Source organism: Protopterus annectens, chromosome 14.part0 (genome assembly GCF_019279795.1).
Source record: "Protopterus annectens isolate FY-2018-M chromosome 14.part0, PAN1.0, whole genome shotgun sequence".
NCBI classification, from domain to species: domain Eukaryota; kingdom Metazoa; phylum Chordata; order Ceratodontiformes; family Protopteridae; genus Protopterus; species Protopterus annectens.
In genome coordinates, this window is record NC_056748.1 from 1,029,782,565 (window position 1) to 1,029,807,207 (window position 24,643).

Sequence of the window (24,643 nt, forward strand, 5' to 3'; positions counted from 1 at the left end):
AGTACAAAAGCTGTTTCTGGTCTTACTCACTCCTGCAGTGAGAGAGCTGGCCACAGAGGTTATCATTTAGTCCACCAATTACCATAAGGGGTAATTGGTTAGGCTTAAAATGTCCCATAAGGGCAGTTAGCCTAGTACTAACCTATGAACCTAAAGAAAAAAAAATATGACTTTTCTACTTAGGGCCCTAATCTAAACCTAGGGGGTGTTGCAAGCACCTCTGTCACTACAAGTATCTACAGTGCTATACCCTCATGTATGTACATGCATGTGTGTGGGTGTGTGTGGTTCTATACATACACTTGTGGAGACACACACGCACACATACATTGAAGGCTACCATCACTGGATTGGGAGGTTGCAATAGACTGTCCTGAGTCACCATTCTTTCCTCCCAGGATAGGTGACCAGAATTCGTGTCCCATTCTTATCCTTCCCCTGCTATTTGTTTGATCACCTGAGCTGTTAATCTAACCTGTATCATCTGGGTGCAATCAACTCTTTATCCCTCTGTACAGAGCTTTCCACTTAAAGCATTTAGGCTGCAAGAGACAACCAAGTGGAACATTAGTAGATCTATGACCCCTTAGTAGAACTCCTCATCACTGGACTAATATTTTACATGAACTTAACAGACTCCCTTTCAGCAATGAGGAAGTAATTAAAACATGCATTCTATGTGCTCTGAGTTGATGGATACAGAATACAGATCAGCCAGTAAATGTACAAACATATTACCCTTAGATCTGAGCACTACTAGTGTAAAGCTTCAGAGATGACAAATGGTTGTAGATTCCTACGGCATGTGGAGACCGCCGCTGTAACCCCCCACCATCCATCAAGCCATCATAAAATCATGCTTGGATCAGGGAATTGTGGGGTTCACTACTGAAGTCACACATATATGGGCAGGGACTAGATAAATATGATAAAGAGCAGGATTATTTTGATGGAAACCAGATGGATCACTCATAGTGATATTCTGACCACTTAGCGACATGTCTGAGAACATAAATAGCTTCAACTGACAGATGATTTCACAAGAGAGTAGGTACATGCAAAACCCACTGACTTACACAACTCAGCAAACTCTCTTCTAGTTTAATAATTTAAAACTTCCCCATTTCGTTTTATTACTTAACACCCATGGGCAGGCAGAGATTTAGCTGCCAATCATATTAGTACATTTATTTAGCATGCTTCCTCTTGGAAGACTTTAAGATGAGCTGTTAATATTTCAGAGAAAGTCAATCTATTTTTTGTGATGGACAGAATATGATATTTTTAAGTAATTCATATTTTCTCTGTTCCTTATAAGTGAATATAAAATCAGTGAGTTACTTTGATTTTATGTTACAATTTTGCTATTTTTTTTAACGTTTTTGGGAAATAGGAATTTTTGTATTTTTGTATTCTTGTTCTACTTTAGCTACATAATAATTCTGTTACTTATTTTACTGGATTACCTAAAACTTTCAATATTCAATCAAACGTACCTTGGAGTTTTATTGTGAGAATTGTTGCAAGTACCTTTGTTAGCTTGAAACCACATTGCTTACTAATATCTGCTCTAATTACGCATTCAATGAGAATAGCCATTCAAGGGTTAAACTATTCTGTTAAAAGGGAACATGATCATCTGTCACAGAGTACAGATTTAGCACTACTGTTCCCACTTCTCCTAATCTCCTGCTTGACATCTTTTTTCTACTCATTCGCTCACATTTTGTTTGCTTAAGCTTCTCTTTTGCAATCACCAGAGACTCTTTTCTTTTAATTTTTTTAAAGAATCACAGCCTTGGATTCTGTCTCTCTTTCTCTCTCGCTCCCTCTTTCATTACCTGATTACCTTTTGTAGTTGGATTTAGGCAATTAATAGCAGGTAATAGCTGATCATTTCAAGTGGACCTCTGTTCCACCAGCTTCATTCCAAATACTCGTCACCATCCCTTCAACTAACTTTTGAAATTGTTTCATTTTTTTATGTGGCGCTAACAGTCAATGTGCTGTTACCCCTGATTTACTACAGATTTTTCCTGATGTATTTACTTCACTCATTTATTCTCAGATGTAGAAACACATGAGAGCTACCCCCCCCCCACATTACTGGTTGCCTTCTCCCCGTCACCTCTACTCTTAACACCTGGTTTTGTTTGTGTCTTTCGGCTTATCCCGGGTAGGGGGTCGCCACAGCGGAACTCCGGTCCGCTAATAACTGGTAGTTGATTTTTATGTGTCTTATTGCCCCACCCACTGCACTAACCCTAGTAACTTCAGCATGGTTTGTAATGTATCCCATCCTAAAACTCACAGAACTAACTCCACTTATAGTATGTCAAACATTTCACTCACTACTTCCCCATTTCTATCCATCATACTCTTGTATCCCTGGCCGGTGGACTTGTGTGTGTCTCATGCTGTTTTATTCTGTCTTCTGTTCTGCATCACTGAATGCCTCCAAAACAGAATGTACAAGCTCAGCTTAAAAAGCACATGCAGTGAAGCAAATACAGACTCAGAAATACCAAACTGGAACACTAGAAGCATCTATATTCATATATAGAGGGACGTTTCAGTGAATCTGATGGGATGGATTCACACTGATGCTTCTGACTTTAGCAGATTGCCAGATTTGTCTCTCGATGGGGGTTGCTCCACCAGTTGCAGTCCCCAAGGTAAGGCATCCACAGTGTCATAAAAGGCCACCTTTAATGCCATAGCAACCTCCATAATAAAACACTGTTTTCACATTTCCTCTGCTAGATGACATAGTACAGTCAGCTACATTAGATGTTTTGGTAGCCATTACTTATACTACCTATGCTCTAAAAAATGTATATATATATATATATATATATATATATATATATATATATGGTTCTACCTCACATAACCGAAACACCAAAACACCGACAACGCAATCACCGAAACCACATAACCGACAGTACAAAAACACGAAATTCCACATGCCCGACAACGAAATAACCGACGGTACACAAACACGAAACCTCATACACTTCACACACCACAATCAACAAACAAAACACATTCCCCATCCAAAAACCACATACGCAACACAAGCACACCAAAATCCCTACAAACCCACACTAAACCTCACATACACAACTACCTACAACCCTAACCCAAACCCTAACCCTAAGGTCCGTCACTACAAGACACTTACCTGGCCCGCTCCCTAACCCTAACTCACTTATCCCGCCCTAACCCAAACACAATCACTACCGCACACTTACCTGACCCGCTCCTAACCCTAACTCACTTATCCGCCCCTAACCCAAACACAATCACTACGCACACTTACCTGACCCGCACCCTAACTCACTTAACCCACCCCTATCCCCACAGACCGTCAATATCCACACTTACCTTACTCGCACCCTAACGTCCATCACTACCGATACTTACACAGCCTTTCCCCATGTCGGCATCCTCGGCGTCGGTGCTTTCATCCGTCGGGTCGGTCTTCTCCACTGTCGATCTTCTGGGTCCCGTCGTGTCGGTCTTCTCAGCTTTCGATCTTCTGGTGCTCTCGGTTTTCGTGTCGATGTTCCGGCGTGTCGTTGAAGTGAGGTAGAACCATATATATATATATATATATATATATATATATATATATATATATACATACACACACACACAAACACACACACACACACACACACACACACACACACACACACACACACACACGTCTGTACAGAATAAATAGGAGTGCCTTGTATATAATAAGTGAAATGTCATATAATATAAGGTTTATCAAATGAGTTATGTGATGACTGGCAGAAACATGGGTCTCAAAAAGTCATACCTAATCTGGCAATGCAAAAAATGTCATTTATTACACACACAAGAAAAGAAAAAACAGACTCTAACATATTCAGTTTATCTGCATTTGCATTTTCAGGTAGGAATGACTGCTTTCTGGGAAATTTCTGAGGGCTACATTAACTGCATAAATTGTCCATTCAGTAGGGTTTTAGATAATTTCCATAATGTTTTCTTCTAATGGAGTATCTTTTACATGGTTTAATACTGTACATCTGAGCTGTGGTTTAATCTCTTAACATGCAGTGCCAGTTATTTTCCTCTTATTTTACTAGAGCAATAATCATTACACTAGGATTTCTCAGTGTCATAGATTGGTGACAATTTTTACTTAATGTAATCTTAGTTCATATATTTAGAATTTGGTCTGATTTCAAAGTAATGCCATTTCATGTTGTTTATTTTTTATTATTTTATTTTGAAAATGTTAAAGTAATTTAAATTAATTTCATATCTGAGTGTTGATTTAAGAGGGCAGTTGTCTTTTTAAGTTTTGTGTGTGTGTGTGTGTGTGTGTACAAGCTGTGAAATTACTGTTTGAATTGGGAATGCATCCTGTGTTTAATTTATTTTATTATCTTTGCCTGTTTTGCTCTTTTATCAGAATTGTCAGGATTTTATTTGCAGAATTGTTTTTTTTTTTTTTTTTGTGGGTTGCAGAACTGGTGTATATGTGTGTGTGCATGAGCTTGCGTGCATGCATGCTTATATACATTTTCTATGACATGTGGTTTTAGTTATATGTTTTAGTGGATACCACAAATAAGTAAGAGACAGGGCATGTTTAGGGCAGCAATCATGCATGTACAATGTACATAAACTGGTAAAACATGGGTAAAGTAATCATAAACTGCTAATTTTGTGAGGAAATAATAATAAAAAATATTTAAGAAAACATGTGCACTGCAGGCATGAATTAGCATTTTTATTGCAGCCCTATGTTTATGTCCATTATTAGAATTGAGATATATATATATATATATATATATATATATATATATATATATATATATATATATATATATATATTTCCATATGTATGTCTATAATAGCATATGCATACACACATTTGTACAAATATACACACAAATGCACACACATGTATATTTGTGCAAATACACACATGCACACCCACCCACATTTATGTAGATACACATATAGTTGTCTAAGATTTTATATATATATATATATATATATATATATATATATATATATATATAAATCCATCTCTGTCTATATAAATATATATATATAGTATATGCACATACACACACACCTGTACATTTGTACAAATACACACACACATAGTTATGTAGATATACATCTACATGTCTGTGTGAGATTGTACTCTTGTTAGTATGAAAGAATAAAGGTCAGCATTCACCCCAATGGTCCCAGCAATGAAAGTGAAATTATCTCTTCTAGTTGTTGTGCTGTTTTCTGTAGCATTACCCTGTTATCAGTCTCCCCTCAACACTTTACCTCTTGAACTACATTTGCTGTAACATAAATAGGACTTGGTGGCATGACAAATATCTCTTACAAAAAAACAAAGAAACCACAACAACAAAAATGACCAGCAGTCTCTTAGGAAATGAACATTTATTAAGTGCTTTCATCCTTCTGTACAGTCACATGAACTTCATTAGAATAATAAAAACCTTGGCACAGATCAGTTAAATAATCTATTACTAATCATACGTCTAAAATAACATGATACCACAAAAAACATGACGCAAAAGTTGATTTTTAATGGCTATAACAAGTAAATGATATGAAAAACGTAGACACTATTAAAAAAGTCTAATACAAATATTTCAAATAAATATAGCCCTCATATTCTTCCTGCTTTAATATTTTAAAGACTCTTAACAGATACTCCTTCATTCCCTCCTGGTGGGAGAGATGGCATCTAATCTAATTTACTGATAACATTTCCTGTATAATAATATAATTTCTCACCAAAATGTACTTTCTCACCAACTCTATCATTTCTAAATCATTTCTAAATACTTTTTCCTAAAATAAAAAAAAAAAAGTAAGTTATTAAAATGGGTGTGTTTAAAAAGGGCAATTTTATATCCTTATTATTAATACTATTATAATGTTTCTCTATATTTTTCTATGTTATCTTTTTAAATAACACCCATGGTATTGTAATTATAGTACCCCACGATGAGCAATTTGTCTTTAACAGATTGCAAATTAAATTCCTTTAAGCAATTCAGTAATTCCATTATTTTTTAATAATTCATATTTACAGTCTGCCTTGTGTTAACTTTAATAAGTTTTTTCTCCATTTTAGAAATAGTATCTAGAAATGATAGGGAAGGTTGGTGGGAAAATACTTTATTGGCAAATTAGATAAAATGCTACCTCCCCACCAGGTTTGAATGAAGGTGTACCTATTAAGAGTCTTTTCAATATTAAAGTAGGACGAATATGAGGTCTGTGTTTTATTTTAAATATTTATATTTTTTCATATAGTTCATGTTTTATAGCATATACTTGTTTTATCCATCTAAAATCAATTTTTGCATGTTTTTGTATTGTCATATGATTTTCAGATACATAATTTGTTATGGCTTATTTAAATGGTCTATGTAAAGGTTTTCATTATTCTGATGAAGTCCATGTGACTGTATATAAGGATGAAAGAGCTTAAAAAATTCTCATTTACAGAGAGACTCCTGGTCATTTTTTTACAGTTTTAGTTTACCTTCCACCTCTACTGTTGCAGCTTATAGTTGGTTATGACTTTTGAATGCATCCCTACTGTTAGTGTTGAAAGACAGTCATTTAGTAATATAAAACACTGGCTGGATGGTGTAGTCTATTTGTCAGATAAAATGCAACAAAAGGGTGCAATCCATGAGTGTTTCACACCAAATCAGTAATTTATCTAAGCAATTAAGTTGGAATCATTATTGTATGACAGTTTATTCTTTAAACAATTACTTGTGCTAGTAAAAAGCATTTTATGTGGGCAATTGAATTAAACCAGGATATTTATTTGAATTTAGTCTGATTTGTCATTCTGACTCTCGACATTCTAAAAGCACGTAATAGTTGCTAGAGAAGTGACTCATGTCAACAGAATCTAGCACAAAAAAATGGATTTTTTTTTATACGTTGAGTATTTTCATTAGTCATTTAAACATGAATATTTTTGCATACCAAAGGTACAATTGTGGTTCGAAGGGAGTTGTTTACTTAGCTCACTGTGATTCATGCACCTGCTTTTATGTTGGAAAGACTATTAGGAAGTTGTCTTGTAGAATTTATGAACATTCATTAGTAATGAAAAAAGGGATTGGGAGGGTGGCCTAATGTTTAAGGTGTTTGCCCTACAAACACAAGGTGCAGGGTTTGAGTCTCACAAGGGATAATTGGCTAAGCTTAAAATGGCTCACAAGGGCAGTTAGCTTAATACTAATCTATTAACCTATGAACCTATAAGCCCTAGTGAGACATGTCAAAATAAAAAAATTCAGTTCTTTGTGCTACATTCTGTTGACATGAGTGCTTTTAGAATGCTAAGAGTCAGAATGGCAAATCATACTGAATTGAGATAAATATCCTGGTTTAAATGAAACTGTCAACATAGAATGCTTTTTACCAACACAAAAGTAAATGTGATTGTGGAAAATGCAAGCTTATGTGTTACATTCACTAGTTTGATTTGTTACTTTGATTTGTATTGACATGTCACTTTAAAAGCTGGGGAAATGGGGATTGGATGTTTTTAATCATGTGATCTGTTGGGCACCATTTTTATTCCTGATACTTGTTGCATTACATTTATCTGATGAAGTTCTTGGTGTATGAATAAAAAACGAACAGGTTTAAGAACAGGTCATGGTCACTCCCTAAATTTGCTGAGTAGAACGTGTTTCTAGTTTTTTAGTGTGACAATAAGTGCAGACATGTAATTAGAAGCAATTGGCTGATAGTTAACTGGAGTATTTCTATGAATGGCAGTGTTAAACATAATAAGTCTCTTGTCCTTCTGTATACTTTTAATGTGCATTTAGTGAAAAATATAGTGGCTGATAATTGATCATTTGTTTTTGATTCTGCTTATTTGATGAGTAAACTTGGAACTTCCACCATGTTGTGAACAAAATGTGCAAAAACATTAGATATATTTTAGAGAATGGTCATGATGGGTTTTGTGTTAGGACAGATATGAATATCGGTGTGTTTAAATGCAGCAAAGGAATTCAATTTTCAATCTGTTAAAGACACATTGCTCATCGAGGATGCCACAGTTGTAATAGCCCAGGTGTTTAATCATTTGCATGAAATGCAACACCTTTTTATTGGCAAAATTTGAATGACAACTTGGAAAAAGAATATATGAACATTACATTAACAATAAGGATAATAAAAAACGTTTAGCTCACACCCTTTCTTGTGTTAATTTTATTAACTTTTTCTTCATTTTAGAAAGAGTAGCTAGTGGGAAAATACTTTATTGTGTAGGGAACCTTATTGTTAAATCAGATCAAATGCCTCCTCCCCACCAGATTTGAATGAAGGAGTATCTATTAAGAGTCTTAAATATTAAAGCAGGAAAGCATGGACAATATGAGATCTGTATTTATTTTAAATATTTGTATTTTGCATTTTTAATAATCATGTTTTAAATAGCATTTACTTGTTTTATGCATTTAAAACTAAACTTCTGCATGCTTTCATGGTGCCATGTGGTTTTTAGACACATGATTTGTGAAGGCTTGTTTAAGTGTTCTGTGCAAAGGTTTTCATTATTCTGCTGAATTCCATGTGATTATACACACATATAATAAAATTCTCATTTCCTGAATGACTACAGTTTTTTTTTGTTTTTACAGTTTTTATTTACCTTCCACCTTAGCTGTTTCAGCTATAGTTGTTTATGACAGATATCCCTTCTTGGAATTTGCCACCTTTGGAACAAACTTCTGTTCTCAGTAAATCAAGACCTCTCTCTCACTATCTTCAAATCAATATTAAATGAATGGGTGGGAAGACACAAATTCACCCCAGGCCTAGCATCCCCCATAGTTAGGCTTTAAAAGATGTATATGGTCTATTGCTTTGCAGCAACTTGTGAACTTATTAATGTATGATTATAAATAAGGTGACAGAAGACTGGTAATCATCTAGAAATATACTCAATTCTCATGTTTATTTAGGCTAATTTTTATGCATTTGTGCCTGTACTCACTCTTTACAATACAAAAGCTATTAAAATACTTTTCTTTCCTGCAGTCTGCAATATTTTCTTGTAGTACATTTAAGAATTCCATCTTAATGCTGTTAAGAATATACTCCCCAATGTCAAAGTTATATTCTTTACCTTCCATTTCATACCTCTAGCCAAACCTTCCCCTTTTTTGTTTCTTTTCTTTTTTTAAACCTACCATATCTGTGTTACTCCCCCTTGATCTTTCTTCTGCACTATTTCATGTGCAATGTCTTAATACATTGTTCCACTTTCCCTAATATATCTTAGAGGCCATCCTCTGTTCACTTTTTGCCCTTTGACCTTTTTCTAAGGTCTACTTGTTCTAGGCATGGGTTTGCCAAGATACACAGGACATTTCACCTCACCTATCTCATTTCTGTGTCTCTTCTCCTCTCTCAAGATTCACTTAAGACTGACCCATTAAAAATGAATGTCTATTGTACATTACACTCTTCTTGACTGTACGTTGCACTGTAAGTCTCCTAGTATGAGAGTGTTGGGTTGGACCTTGATAGATTCCAGGGTGCTTAGGAACATGGAGTGAGAGTCTAGGGACATGGTTGGGGACCTATAGCAGGCTATGACCTGAATCGCCATCTTACCCAATGTTAGTTGTACCTGAAGTATCTCGGATGCATTAGGCTGGGCTACTAGTCTGGAGATGTGCATATCCTTTATGAATATGGAGACACCACCACCTTTGGAGCTATGGTCTATGTTTCAGGGCTGAAAGGTGTGGAATGAGATATAGCCTACAAGTGCAGGGGTGCTTTCTGATGCTTTAAAACAGGTCTCTGTTACAACACAAATGTCAATGTTCTCCATTTTGAGAAGTGCTTCGAGCAAGTGCACCTTGAGATTGAGACTTCTAGCGTTGAGCAGCATGACTCTCATATTGCATTTATTTATAGCTGTTACAGTGGTAATTTCGTCTTTGGAACACCGCCTAAAAAAGACACTATAGGGTGGCAAGAGCCTTAGCCAGTACCCGAAAACCCAGGGGTGACAGATGCAGGCCATCTTTAGCAAAGCATTGAGGTCTGTCAGCCATGTCATCCCAGCAGACAGATGCTGGATCCCCTTAGAATGACACCAGAAACTTAGCCAATTGTTGAAGTCAATCATTCTTTGTTTGTAGTGCGGTATCATTCTGAGTGACATTAGGATACTGATATTTGCTTCCCTTTAGTTTGTTCCCCTTATATTATGACCACAATGTGTTCCTTCTCTGTTGCATTATTGTGCTGAGCTCTGAGGAACATTCTTACATATTTTCCATTCCTTCTGCTTTCTAGAACTTCTTCAGTCCATACTTTATCCACCAGGCAAACATCACGCTTAATGCTGTATTTCTTTTCATTACATTATTGTTCCTGTTGATCCACCCATTATATGTACTTGACGGTTGGCCCCCTTGTTTAAAGGAAACTCCACCCTTTCATACAGTTTAACTCAATTCTTAGGTTTTTTTTCTCCCTACAGTATGGTTCCAGCATTGTGTAGGTACCAGAAACCTGCTTGTACCTTTTAAAACTTTTATTTCCTTGCATTGGAGTCAAAGGAAGGGAAAGCCCACCTACTTTTTTTTTAAAACTCAACTTCTGACATACTTTGCAGAGGAGTTCATCTCCACCTGCATGACATATCATAGACAGTTAAATCTGCAGTTTACCCTGTCAGATACTGCTGTCAATCTTACATGGGCAATTAATTCTGCTAATGTCAGGAACATAGCAGCTGATATAAAAAAGACAGAAAGCTGTGGAACTGTTTTCCACTGTTTTTATTGCAGAGGGGAGGATAACTTAACACTCCCCTTTTATAGCAAAACAGAGCAATTAGATTCGTCAGGAGTTTAAAGGCAACTTTCAACTCTTCTGACAAATTTACATAAACAGCAACACAGTATTGAAATGCTAAGCTTTAAATGTTATTTATAATAGTTTATATGTTAAGGTAACTTAAATTTAGTATCAAAGATTTCTGTGACATTTAGAACAAAAGTCAGAATTTTTTTTTTTTGCAAAGTATCAATGCATTTACTATTTCCAAGCCCCCCCCCCACAGGCCAGAACTGCATAGGTTTATAGGTAGGTACTAGGCTATTGGCCTAGGGCCTATACAAGCCTAGCCAAAATGGTACCCTGGCTTTTGCCACCCAAGAAAATTGTTTTCATGTGTCCCTGTTGAGCAGAGCCACAGAGGTGTTCCTCGGGGTGAATTTCCTATTTCCCATCCAGTCATTAAGATTTTTCTTGAAGAGTGCTAATGAGGAGCCTTGTTTGATATAGATAGGTAGTTTGCTCTAGAGTATGGGAAATCTCTGGGACAGGAATCTATCCCTCCACCATGTTCTGTTTATTGTGGTGACAAGGTTTATATCCCTAGAGCGTGTAGCTCAGAGGGATTGGGATTTCTTTAAGTGGAGCATGTCCAACAGCTCTGGGTTTGACATAGCTTTGTATGTTAGGCAGATATCACCTCTGAGTAGGCGATATGCAACAGAGTAAAGCTGGAGTTTTTTGAGATGGTCTGCGCAGGGCATCAGTTTGAGGCCAGTAATCCTCTTTGTGTGTTTCTGCGGCCTTTCCAGTTGTTGTAGATGTCTTGTGAGGTACATACCAAAAGGGGTGTTGTACTCTGTAATGGGTCTAATGAGTGATGAGTAGAGGGGAAAAAAGGACCTCTTTTTTCTTGGGTGAGAAACCATTTGTGATGAGGTGTGCCATGTAGAAGGATTTCCTGACTACTGTGGTGTGATTATCAAAGGAGAGACTACTGTCCACCTGTGTCCCAAGGTCTCTTATCACACTTTCAGTGTTAAGTAGACTACCACCTATGTGGCAGCTCATGGGTACAGAGTTTTTACCAAAGGGGATGACAATGTACTTTTTGGCATTGAGCTTGAAGCCATGGCTTTGACACCAGGCATCTGTCTCAGTGAAGCCTTTTTGTAGGATGTCCACATTGTTAGGGGTTTCAGTTATGGCTCCTAGTTTGCAGTCATCTGCAAACTTCATTAGCCAAAGACCTTCTGTGTTAGCCTGTACTTCAGAAAAGTAGATACCAAACAGGAGAGGACCCAGGACTGAACCATGTGGTACTCCACTTGTCACTGGTCTGAAGTCGGATTTGGAGTCTGCTACTTTCACAATGTGGGTTCTGAGCCAGTTGGCAACCCATCTTGTGACATAGGGATTTATACCTAGTTTAGTGAGTTTATCTATAATTCCAGAGTAGGGGATGGTGTCAAAAGCCTTGGTGAGATCTAGATAGGCTGTGTGAGCCACCCTACCCTCGTCTACGGCTTTGGTGACTGCTTCAAAGAAGTCATTTAGGTTTAGGAGACATTATCTGCCTTTTACAAACCCGAACTGGGTGGTGTCAAGAGTTTGGAGATTACCAATGTCTTTGTTTATAAGTTTCATGATGATACGTTCCATGTCCTTACAGACCAGGCTCATTAGGCTAATAGGGCGGTAGTTCTTGGGGTTCATGGTGGCTACCCCTTTGTTTAGTGGGATAACCGTCACTGTGCACCATTCAGTGGGCACAAAGCCTGAGGTGAGGCTATGATTGAATATGGTGCTTAGGTGGGGTGCCAATTCATTTTGTAGTTCATGCAGAACGCAGCCTGGGATGTTATCAAATCCCATGGATGCTGTGTTCATGAGTTTGGAGAGTGTAGTTTTTACCTGTGCAGCCATTTTTACCTTTGCAGAAAGAGAGACAGGTGGCAACCCTATCAACTAAGTGCACTGATACTGTTCATAAAAAGGTATTTTATGCTTTTTTGTGACATCCTTCCAGAGGAGGATGTATATATCTGGTACATGCAGATCCATTGTAAGAGATTCTCACTGACTGAATCAGTCCTTAGATTGTTAGAGTGAAACCATAATATACAGTTGAATTTACTTTTACATGCACTTACTATGTGCCCTTGCATTAAAAACACTAAGAAAAGGAAATCAGAAGTGCTTAACTGTATTTAAATGCATATACACACACATACACATGCTTTTCTACACATGTACTTTATACACATACACAGAAACACATACACACACATACTATATATACATATATATATATATATATATATATATATATATATATATATATATGTGTGTGTGTGTGTGTGTGTGTGTGTGTGTGTGTGTGTAATATGTGTGCATACAGTGAATTATTTATACTAAACAACATATTATAGTTAGGCATTATTAATGTATATATTTTAGTAAATGTTGCTCAGTGATTTACATAGTCACTTTCACACATTGGCTATGTGTTGTACATGCAATCTTGGTCAATGTTTTTATGTCAGTATGTTTTTCTTTGTATAGCTAAGTGCATTTAATAATTGCTATTATCTTTGCCAATGTAGCCTAAGTTGTGGCTGAAAATGGTCCAGTTTACTTTCCTGGTTACCAAAGTATAAATAAATATGAAATAGAAAAATGTTGGGTGAACATGACAGAAATAATTGAGCAACAAGTAAAGCACATTTTAAGTCTGCATCATTGAGAGAGAAAAATCCTCCCACTGAAGGCATTGGGAAGTTGCAGACAGACTATGTTTAGAATCCTACTATTTGTCACTTGTAAATGTACAGCAAGGATCATTTACTCCATTGAGAGTTTTCACACCTCAGCATGAGAGTGTGAGAGAGGGTTTGTCAAATCTTTTAGGACTTCAAAAGTCTCCTCTTACAAAAACCTGTAATTTATCTACTTTCTTTTGCTGCAAGTAGCTAACAGCTATTTATAGCACAGGACAAGCTCTGACAGACACATAAATGTGGCTCAGTTAGGTAAACATAGAAGCAGCTCTATTACAGAAGGTGGGTTTAGGTTCATAGGTTCATAGATTAGTACTAAGCTAACTGCCCTTGTGAGCCATTTTAAGCCTAGCCAATTATCCCTTGTGAGACTCAAACCCTGCACATTGTGTTTGTAAGGCAAACACCTTAACCATTAGGCCACCTTCCTAACCCGATGACAGTGCTTCACAATCCTGCCATTCAGTCTTAATGGCATGAGAAAACAGCACCACTTCCTTATGTTTAGCATAAGTCATATAAAGAGGAATGTATTCTGGGAAGAAGGAATGAAAGCAAAAAAACACAATCACCTTACCAAGGCAGGCCCCATCATCCATCATTTTGAGAGAAACACATTACAATTGTAAAAGAAGCTCTTAGAGTGATTTTAAGGCATTAAAATAGCTCAAAACCCAAAATACAATAAAAAAATATGTTTTTTGAGTTCTAAGGTAGAGTTTTCCTTTAAAGAACACATAATTTATGGTAGCATCAGCAAGCAGATTCACTCTGTTCTCCACTCTCCAAATTATGTCCATAAAGATATGTTCAACAAAGCTGACTTCATTGCTGAGCAGTGCATGTCTGTGCTTTCTCTTTAATTAGTTCCCATTAATTAGTGCTGCATTTCTTCACAATCATTCATTTCCTTATTTAGTTCATGGAACTGAGCCCCATTCCCATATTCTTTAACATCTTACTAGATGGACTGACATCAAAGGCCTAACTGCAGTTCAGGTTCGTCATATTCAGTGTGTCCTCCTTTATCTGCCACAGCAGTGACTTACTTATAGACATGCAGCAGACTAAACTGGCAATATCTAATCAATTCTTCAATTAAAAGTCTTTATAAGTAAAACATGGAGCAAGGAGTATATCAGCAATGCTGGATTGTAGCTGGAATAAGAATGAATTATAGGGGTATTTGCATGTGTGCACACCTAAGGCACTGGCTACTGTTTACTAAGGCTTGTCATTATACTCTGTAAAGTCTATCTCGACAACCACAGAAGCTAAGCTGGAAGGATTTCTCAGTGGGAGGATACTATACCGCATTTTATTACTGTTTGTTGACATTACTCAGCAATTATTCTGGATACCTGCTGCCTAAATGCAGTTAACATTGCAAGTGGATGCAAATGTAGGCAGTATTCTTAATACTTTCCTTACTCTAACACACATTAATATAAATGTAGGCAGTTTTCTTAATACTTTCCTTACTCTAACACACATTAATATAAATGTAGGCAGTATTCTTAATACTTTCCTTACTCTAACACACATTAATATAAATGTAGGCAGTATTCTTAATACTTTCCTTACTCTAACACACATTAATATAAATGTAGGCAGTATTCTTAATACTTTCCTTACTCTAACACACATTCTTACATTAAAGAAGTCTGAATACAAATGTCTGTTGAATTATGTAAATATCTGCTTATAAACTGTGTAAAACTGAATGCAGAGTTCAGATGAAACTCTAAGATGGTGGCATTTGCCTTCTTGTATACAAAGCTTTACACAGACTGCTATCTTATCTTTGACTTTCCCATTTGATGACTAAAGTTAACTGTGTTATATTGTTGGTACTCTCCCTCAATTTGATAGCATGATACTGAGGTGCAGAGCACTGAGCAGTCATTAATATCTGTCTTTTTGGCCAGGATGTAATTTATTCCCTCTCTACCTGCATAATTAGGATGAGAACAACGTTTGTGTTGCTTTTTAAAAAGAAAAAATGTCTTGCTTAAATTATCATTTCTGGTTAAAATTGGTGTGGTCACTTTATTATAGTTTTCTTTAGCCTATAATCTGAAGGAAGTAGCTAATTCTTCATACTAACTGTTGTTTCACTCCTTATAATCAGCATTTTAGATGAGAAGAAGAACAAAAATGCTCATCAGCTTCTGTCCTGCTCCATTAAACCTGAGACTGCAATAATAAAGGGGTTTTGGTGTCAGTAGCTAAGAAATTAGTTTAGTGTAGCACAAGTTCATTCTTCAAGATTTTGTTGTAACGTCTAGATATACACAAAGTAAGTGTTATCTAGAGTTACATTTTATATAGAAAATATAACTTTCCTTTGTCATGAAGATATTTTATAATATTCAAATTACACAATATAATTGAAGAACATGATTTGTGTTCATAGGTCCATATTTTGATTTTTAAACTGACAACCAACTGGGCTTCAAGAAGAATTAATTATGCATTTTATATTTTTCTACTTCCCATACACACACACACACACACACACACACACACACACACACAAACATTACACGTAATATATCTGTAATCACAGAAGTAAAAAAAATATATATATATTATAATGTAATAAATATAATAAGACATATTTAATAAACCATTCAACTAATAAATCATAATTAATAATGTCCTATTTTGCACTATGTAATAAAAATACAAAAATGTGTCTAGTATATCGGCTAGAATGAAAAGCAATGTCTTACTACTGGTTATAAATATATCCATATCAAACACATATCTAAAACACAAGATATCAACAAAATCAGTGATCTAGCATTGGACAGGTGTAAGCCCTTTACTCACTATTGAGCAGTCTTGGAGTTGGTATATGTAATTAACAGGGAGATGAACAAAACTCCCCCTACATGGGGATGAGGATGCTCCCTTCCAAACACATTTGTTATAATTGTATTCAGATATCTTTTGGCATTTTGGTTGTTAACATTATGCTGTTTAGATCACTGACCCATATATATATATATATATATATATATATATATGTATATATATATATATATATATATATAAAGCATGGAAGCGAATGATTCTTGTAAAGTCACTGTTCACTTTAACAGTGATTTTAAAGCAAAATTTGAACTGGTTTTAATATCTTTCTTACCATTTTTGACATAAGGTAAAAATGGCATTCAAATTTTTAGCCATATGAGTTGTTGAAGCAACTCAAAAATATTGTGTCTTAAAACGATATGATAATAAGCCCTATATATATATATATATATATATATATATATATATATATATATATATATATATATATGGCCGAGACCATATGATCGAACTTTTAAAAGTTCAAACAGTCTGAATGGGGATCTCCATAGAGTGTGGAATGGGAAGATTTCCCTTTACCACAATGTAGTGCAATGTCAGAGTTGGTATATTTAAATAGTGGAGGGTGGGGGGGTGCAGGGGTGTTTTCCCCCCTGCTAGCACTGTTTATTTATTTATTTTTTTTTTCACATTGTCGAACATTCAAATGTTCGATCATATGGTCTCGGCCATATGAAAATCGAATATTTGGATGTTCGATTATGTGAAGTAGGCATATATATATATATATATATATATATATATATATATATATATATATATATACATACACACATATACATATACATATATATATATATATATCTATATATATCACAACTTTACTCAAAAGATATAGAAGCAAGCATAGGCTAAACTGCTTCTTTCAATGTTTAAGCTGTGGTTTTCCTGTCATTTCAATTATAAATAAAAATTTCTAATTGGTTTCTGTTTTGTAATGGACAAGCTGCATGGGGGGGGGGCTTGTCTGTTTGTTTCCTAGTGGTGAATGTCTTAATAAGGATATTATCACCTGAATTTATTGCTATATTTTTAGTGTTTGGATTATCTCTCTCTCTCTCGATATATACAGAGCTGTGGCTAGCTAGCTTCTTTGTTACCTTGAGAAGTACCCCAGTCTGGTGACCTGACAAGTTTATGTTGGGAAGGAAAATATAGAAATATACATCTTCTTGTACTTGTGGACAAAAAAAGAAAAATAAGTTCCATATAGCTGAGGACTAAAAATAAAAAGTTCTTTTATCAACATATACAAAAAATGAAGCGTTGAAGTGTGTCAGCCACAACCACAGATGTAGTATTTATTTCCGAATCCCGGTAATGCATTATCGACCAGTTGGCACACTTAACAACTGGGGTGGCTGTCCTCTTTGCCCACCATAGCTACTCATCTGTGTGTGTGTGTGTGTGTGTGTGTGTGTGTGTGTGTGTGTGTGTGTGTGTGTGTGTATACATATATATATACATATATATATATATATATATATATATATATATATATATATATATATACACACACACACAGACACCTAAAAAGATCTAAATATTAAAAGGTCAACATGAAAAATGTCAACTTCAAATAATCAAAAAAAAAATGAAAACAGCTTTATCTGTGTGTACCAAGGCAAAATCTGGGAGCAAGGACATCAAGAACAAATTTTTTGCAGGGGGCAAGCTCCCTGAGCCCCCACTACCTGTTAATTAAATATACCAACTTCAGAATTACACAGTACTAGAGTTAATGCAGGTAGTCAGTACATTCCACCTCCATGCAGGCTTTGACTGCTTCTCATGTGTCTGTGACTAGACTCACTCCTTTTCCCAATAACAGTATTCCTGTCCAGAAGACTCATGCCATGTTGAACTCATACCTGTGCTAGACTTACCAAAGTTCCTATTGGTTTTTGCATTTTGCAAAGTACAGAAGTTCAGTATAACAGAACAGAGGGATAAAACCATATATGAAGTGTGTAAATAAAGTTAGTAATTGCATTCTTTTGGAAAGTACAGCATTTATTGATACAGTGTGAAATATTTAGCAGATGTGGGAAACAGAACATATAATTCTTACTTTTTATTACATGAAGAGAGATGCACCGAAGGCTAAGGATATGGTGTATGGTGAGTTGTATGAAAGGTTGGACACTAAGGAGGGAGAAAAGGACCTTTATTGATTGGCTGGACAGAGGGACCAAGCAAGCAAACGTGCAGCAGGTTAGGGTGATAAAGGATAACAAGGGGAAACATACAAGTGAGGAGAGTGTGTTGAGCAGGTGGAAAGAGTACTTTGAGAGGCTGATGAATGAAGAGAATGAGAGGGAGAGAAGGTTGGATGATGTGTGGATAGTGAATCAGGAAGTGCAACGGATTAGCAAGGAGGAAGTAATGACAGCTATGAAGAAGATGAAGAATGGAAAGGCTGTTGGTCTAAATGACATACCTGTCAAAGCATGGAGGTGTTTAGGAGAGATGGCAGTGGGTTTTTGAACCAGATTGTTTAACGGAATCTTGAAAAGTGAGAGGATGCCTGAGAAATGGAGAAGAAGTGTATTGGTACCGTTTTTTAAGAATAAGAGTGATGTGCAAACCTGTAGTAACTACAGAGGGATTAAATTGATCAGCCACACCATGAAGTTATGGGAAAGAGTAGTGGAAGCTAGGTTAAGAAGGGACATGATGAGTAGTGATCAGCAGTATGGTTTCATGCCAGGAAAAAGCACTACAGATGCGATGTTTGCTCTGAGGGTGTTGATGGAGAAGTACAGAGAAGGTCAGAAGGAGTTGCATTGTGTCTTTGTAGACTTACAGAAAGCATATGATAGGGTGCCTAGAGAGGAGTTGTGGTACTTTATGAGGAAGTCAGGAGTGGCAGAGAAGTATGTAAGAGTGGTACAGAATATGTACTAGGGCAGTGTGACAGTGGTGATGTCTGCGGTAGGAGTAATGGATGCATTCAAGTTGGAGGTGGGATTACATCAAGGATAAGCTCTAAGCCCTTATTTGCAATGGTGATGGACAGGTTGACAGAAGAGATCAGACAGAAGTCCCCATGGTCTATGATGTTTGTGGATGACATTGTGATTTATAGTGAGAGTAGGGAACAGGTAGAGGAGACCCAGGAGAGGTGGAGATATGCTCTAGAGTGGAGAGGAATGAAGGTCAGCAGGACTAAGAATATATGTGTGTAAATGAGAGGGTGGATAGAGGAATGGTGAGGATACAGGGAGTAGAGCTGATGATGGTGAATGAGTTTAAATACTTGGGATCAACAGTTCAGAGTAATGGCATGTGTGGAAGAGAGGTAAAGAAGATGGAGTGGATGGAGAAGAGTGTCAGGAGTGATTTGTGACAGAGGAGTACCAGTAAGAGTGAAACAGGTCTACAAGATGGTAATGAGACCAGCTATGCTATATGGATTGGAGACAGTGTCACTGATGAAAAGACAAGAGTCAGAGCTGGAGGTGGCAGAGTTAAAAATGTTAAGATCTGCACTGGGTATGATGAGGATGGCCAGGGTTAGAAATCAGTATATTAGAGGGTCCCCTCAGGTTGGATGGATTGGAGACAAAGCCAGAGAGGTAAGATTGGGTTGGTTTGGACATGTGCTGAGGAGGGATGCCGGGTATATTGGGATAAGAACGCTAAGGATGGAGCTGCCAGGTAAGAGAAAAGAGAAAGGCCTAAGATAAGGCTTATGGATGTGGTGAGAGAGGACATGTAGGTGGTTGGTGTGACAGAGCAAGATGCAGAGGACAGGAAGAAATGGAAACAAATTATCTGTTGTGGGAACTCCTAATGGGAACAGCCAACAGAAAAACAAGAAAAAGAAGAAACTATGTTTACTTAAATCTTATTATGTTTTCTCAACTATGGTTATGTTCCTCTAAATATTAATATGTTTCTTTTTTCCCAGTTTTTGTGGCTATTATCTCAAACAACTAAAAATGTTTTTCTTAACATGTTGTTCTTTACTTAGGTTTTGTATACTTACAATTTTGATTTTTCTATGTAACTTGTGGGTCATTCCCCTGGGGCTCCACTGAAAATGGGTCTCTCACCCAGTCAGACTATCCCAGTAAACAAACATAAAATAAATAAATAAACAAGTAAATGACCCTTCACAACAATATTTAAATAATACCAATATTTTAAAATAGTACATTAGCAACAGTATAAAACATTTCAGCAAATACAAGTTTTGCTTTTCCTTCATTGTTTTCTTCAAATTGTTGATAATTTTGAATGTTTTTGTAATATAACTTATGCCATATTTCTCATGCATTAAACATGGAGGATGGAATGGTGTTAGTAAGCCAAACTTGCTATAAGTGGGGCAGCAGATTGGAAAAAAATGCATGTAATGGTCTTGCAGGGTCTCTCAGTTATGCTTATTTATGAGAGTCCAAGCTATGACCAGAATGAATGCAAGAGGTAACATGCATCTGCTCATTGTGGTGTGTGTGGGCATGAAGGATGTGTAGTAGGATCAGTAGTGAAGGGAGGTATCTTGATCAAGAAGCTGGAAATGAGGTACAGGCAAATTAAAAGCCTGGAACATTCCTGGAGGTGACATCAGTGCCAAGAACAAGCAGCAAAATGAATGATAGGATAGGGGAAAAGATCAGGGGCATGAGAGAGTGGGGCAGACCTGAGGGGAAGGAGGACTTGTGCACAGAAACAAGTGCAGTGTCTCCCGTTAGTTACCAGTGGTGCTAACAATGTAGAAACAACCATCAGGACATCCACTATTTTGCCATCAAACTTAGAACAGAGGGAGAAGGGGAAATGTGCAATAATTGAAGAATGGCAATTACAAAGAGTGGACAAGGGAACTACAAAGAGGAAGCTAATGGATATGATGACGAGCAGACAGAATGAATTTTGTAGAGAGTGGACCCAGCTAGCAACAGTGGCCATGCCACAGTAGAGTTAACTGTCAATATGGTGGGGGGGGGGTATATGCACTAGGAAAATAAAATTGGATTATGCAGAGTAAGGGCTAAATATGAGAAAATAGGGGGGGCAGTATGTGAATGGTTGGGGTGATGGTTAAAAAAAGGGGAAAGAATGAATGATAGTCAGATGACTACAGTGTGAAAAGGAATGGGGAATAGGCTGGATAGAAAAGGGTAAGTCAGAGAAGCTTTAGACTGTCGCCCTAAAATGGTAAACTAAATCAGCAGGAAGAGAAAGATCCTACAGTGTGTGTGAGAGAGAGAGAGAAATTAACTAGTTTAGAAAAGATATAGGAGGAATACAACTAAGGAAGACAGAAGACTTAAGACAATTCTGGAAAATAAATTTGTGCTTGGGTCAATAAAGGGCAAGAAAATGTTCTTTTAGGGCTTGGGAAGAAGATGGTAATAGACATGAGAGTTACAGAAAGCTAATTTGCACAACAGCAGAAATGTACTTAATCTTTTGCTTCATTGTACATTAAAGAAAAGGAAAGACGAGCTCTCTCACTGTAGCCAAGTCAGGTGGACCATTAGGAAGTGTGATGCAGAGCAAATAAGGAGCCCTTAGCGTAAAGGGAGGACAAAGCTAATGGGCCTCATAGATTACCATCCAGGATTTTAAAATGTCTGTCACAGATTCTTATGGTTCTCCTCACTCAGCTTTTCAATAGTTCAGGAAGGATGGTATCTTCTCAAAAGGCTAAAAGAATACCAATGTGGCAATTATCCCTAGGACTAAGGGGGGTCAGGAGTACCGAGGGGACCACAGAGAATGCCAATGTGGCAATTATCCATAGGACTAAGGGGGGGTCTGGAGTACCGAGGGGACCACAGAGAATACCAATGTGGCAATTATCCATAGGCCTAAGGGTGGTCAGGAGTATTGAAGGGACCACAGTTCAAGCAAACTAACTTTGGTGGCCAGAAAAGTTATGGAATCTTCTAGCATAAAGACTAGCTTCTTGCAGAATGCTAACCTTTTGAATAGGTATTAGCACAGGTTTATAGCCAGGACATCCAGTAAAACTACCATAATTCAGTTTTATAGATGTTGCCATGGGAGGTAGACTGAAGTCATCTGGGTGATACAGTCTGCCAGGACATCAGAAAAATCTTTGACTATATCCCAAACAAGAGTCTGCTGAAATAATTAGGGGGATTTGGGGTAAGTGAAAACATAAGTAAATGTTTGGAAAATTGACTATTGTGTAGGACACAGAATGGCTGTGGTGAGGATTTGACAGGGTAAGGGTATTTTGTGCAGATATTATAAAACAAGAATTTGCTGCATGCTCAAAAGGAAGAATCTTGTTTAAGAAATATAAAGTAGTGCATTCAGCCATAAAAGCTTACTTGAAGTAGCCATATGAAATGTTGGTACCAGCTAGCATGAGTTCCAAAACACAGAGACTGAAAAAATGGACTTACAGATGCTTGTCCCCCTTCCCCTGCAAAAAGTAGGTTTAAAGGAGATGTTCGACATTTGCTTTTCTCCTGCATTTTCAATCCTTTTTTTGGCTTGTTAGCAGTCAGCATTTCGAATGGCATCATTAGTTGATGGTTTTGCAGTACTTGAAAGCATATTGAGACGATCCATGCTGAGCATGTAAAACTGTGAGCTTGTCTTAGAAGATGTTATGTTACCACAAGGAGCTGATAATATACACTGTATTGAGAGAAAGCAAAGGGTAAAGTTATAACAGAACCCTCAGATATCTGAGGGGTACAAATTCAGTGAAGAAGAAGAGAGTAATGTTGAATAAACGAGGTACAGAAGAAAAAAGAAAATAACCTGAGCTTTGTTACCTGAAATAGGAGACCTTATCTATCTGGAAAAAGTAATGGATTTTAAGGATACCATTAGAGTTGATGGTGTGGCCTGTTCATTTATTTGTATATATTTGTTTACCAGGATAGTACACTGATCAGTGCTGATCAATTTCAGGCTCAGCTTGCAAATATAAGAAAGATGAAACAGATGACTTGAAGGAGAAGCGGCAATAAAATGGGAGGTGGAGGTAATATATAAAAAAATAAAGAAAAAAATGGAACAGACAACTGGTGCCAGAGCCACGGCCTCAAGCTAAACGCCAAAAAGTGTATAGTCATCCCCTTTGGCAAAAACAAAGTGCCCACAGATTATCACATAGGTGGTAATCCATTAAGTACAGAAGAAGTAATTAGGGACCTGGGGACCCACTTTGATAGCAATCTCTCATTTGACAACCACGTGGCCAAAGTGGTTAGAAAAACATTTTATATAGCCCACCTAATCATGAAGGGATTCACATCTAGATCAGGGGAGGTCATTGTGCCTCTTTACTCATCCCTCATCAGGCCCATAATTGAATACAATGCCCCTTTTGGGATGTACCTTACCAGACACCTGCAGCAACTGGAAAGACCCCAAAAGTACCTCACCAAGAGGATCAAAGGGCTCAAACAGATGCCATATGCTGCCTGGTTAAAGAAACTCCAGGTCTACTCAGTGGCATACCGCCTGTTCAGAGGCGATCTGTGCCTGACATATAAAGCCATGTCCAACCTGGAATTAATGGACATGCTGCACCTCAGAAAATCCAAATCCCATCGAGCCACGCTCGAGACTTCAACCTCAGCACTGAAATAAATAGGACATGCTGGAGGGACAGATTCATAACCCAGAGGCTCCCTTCACTCTGGAATAAAATCCCAGTCCAGGTTAGGCAGAGTCCCTCATTGACTCTCTTCAAGAGGAATCTTAATGAGTGGATGGGAGATCGTAGATTTACCCCGGGTATCACTTCTGTGTCACTGTTAGACTGAGGCACTGTATACTAACCTCAAAAAAGGGCATAGAAAATAAATTTAAAATGGGTGGCGAAAGCCAAACACATTCTGGCTAGGCTTATAAATGCCCTAGGGCAGATAGCCTAGTATGAACCTATGAACCTATAATGGTCTTGGAGGAGGAGAGAGAGGAATTCAGAAAAATGGGGGGGACTGTAAGTGGTTATTAGCTGCATTGAATCCTGTGTTTTGTCACAGTTGTCCTTGTGCTCGGCAACCACTGTGACTCATAACAACAGTTTAGCCATCTATAAAATTCAACACTATAATGCATGGTCCATCAGGATATTGTTATTTAGCATGCCTAAATTTAGAGTAATGTATTTCCTGCACGTA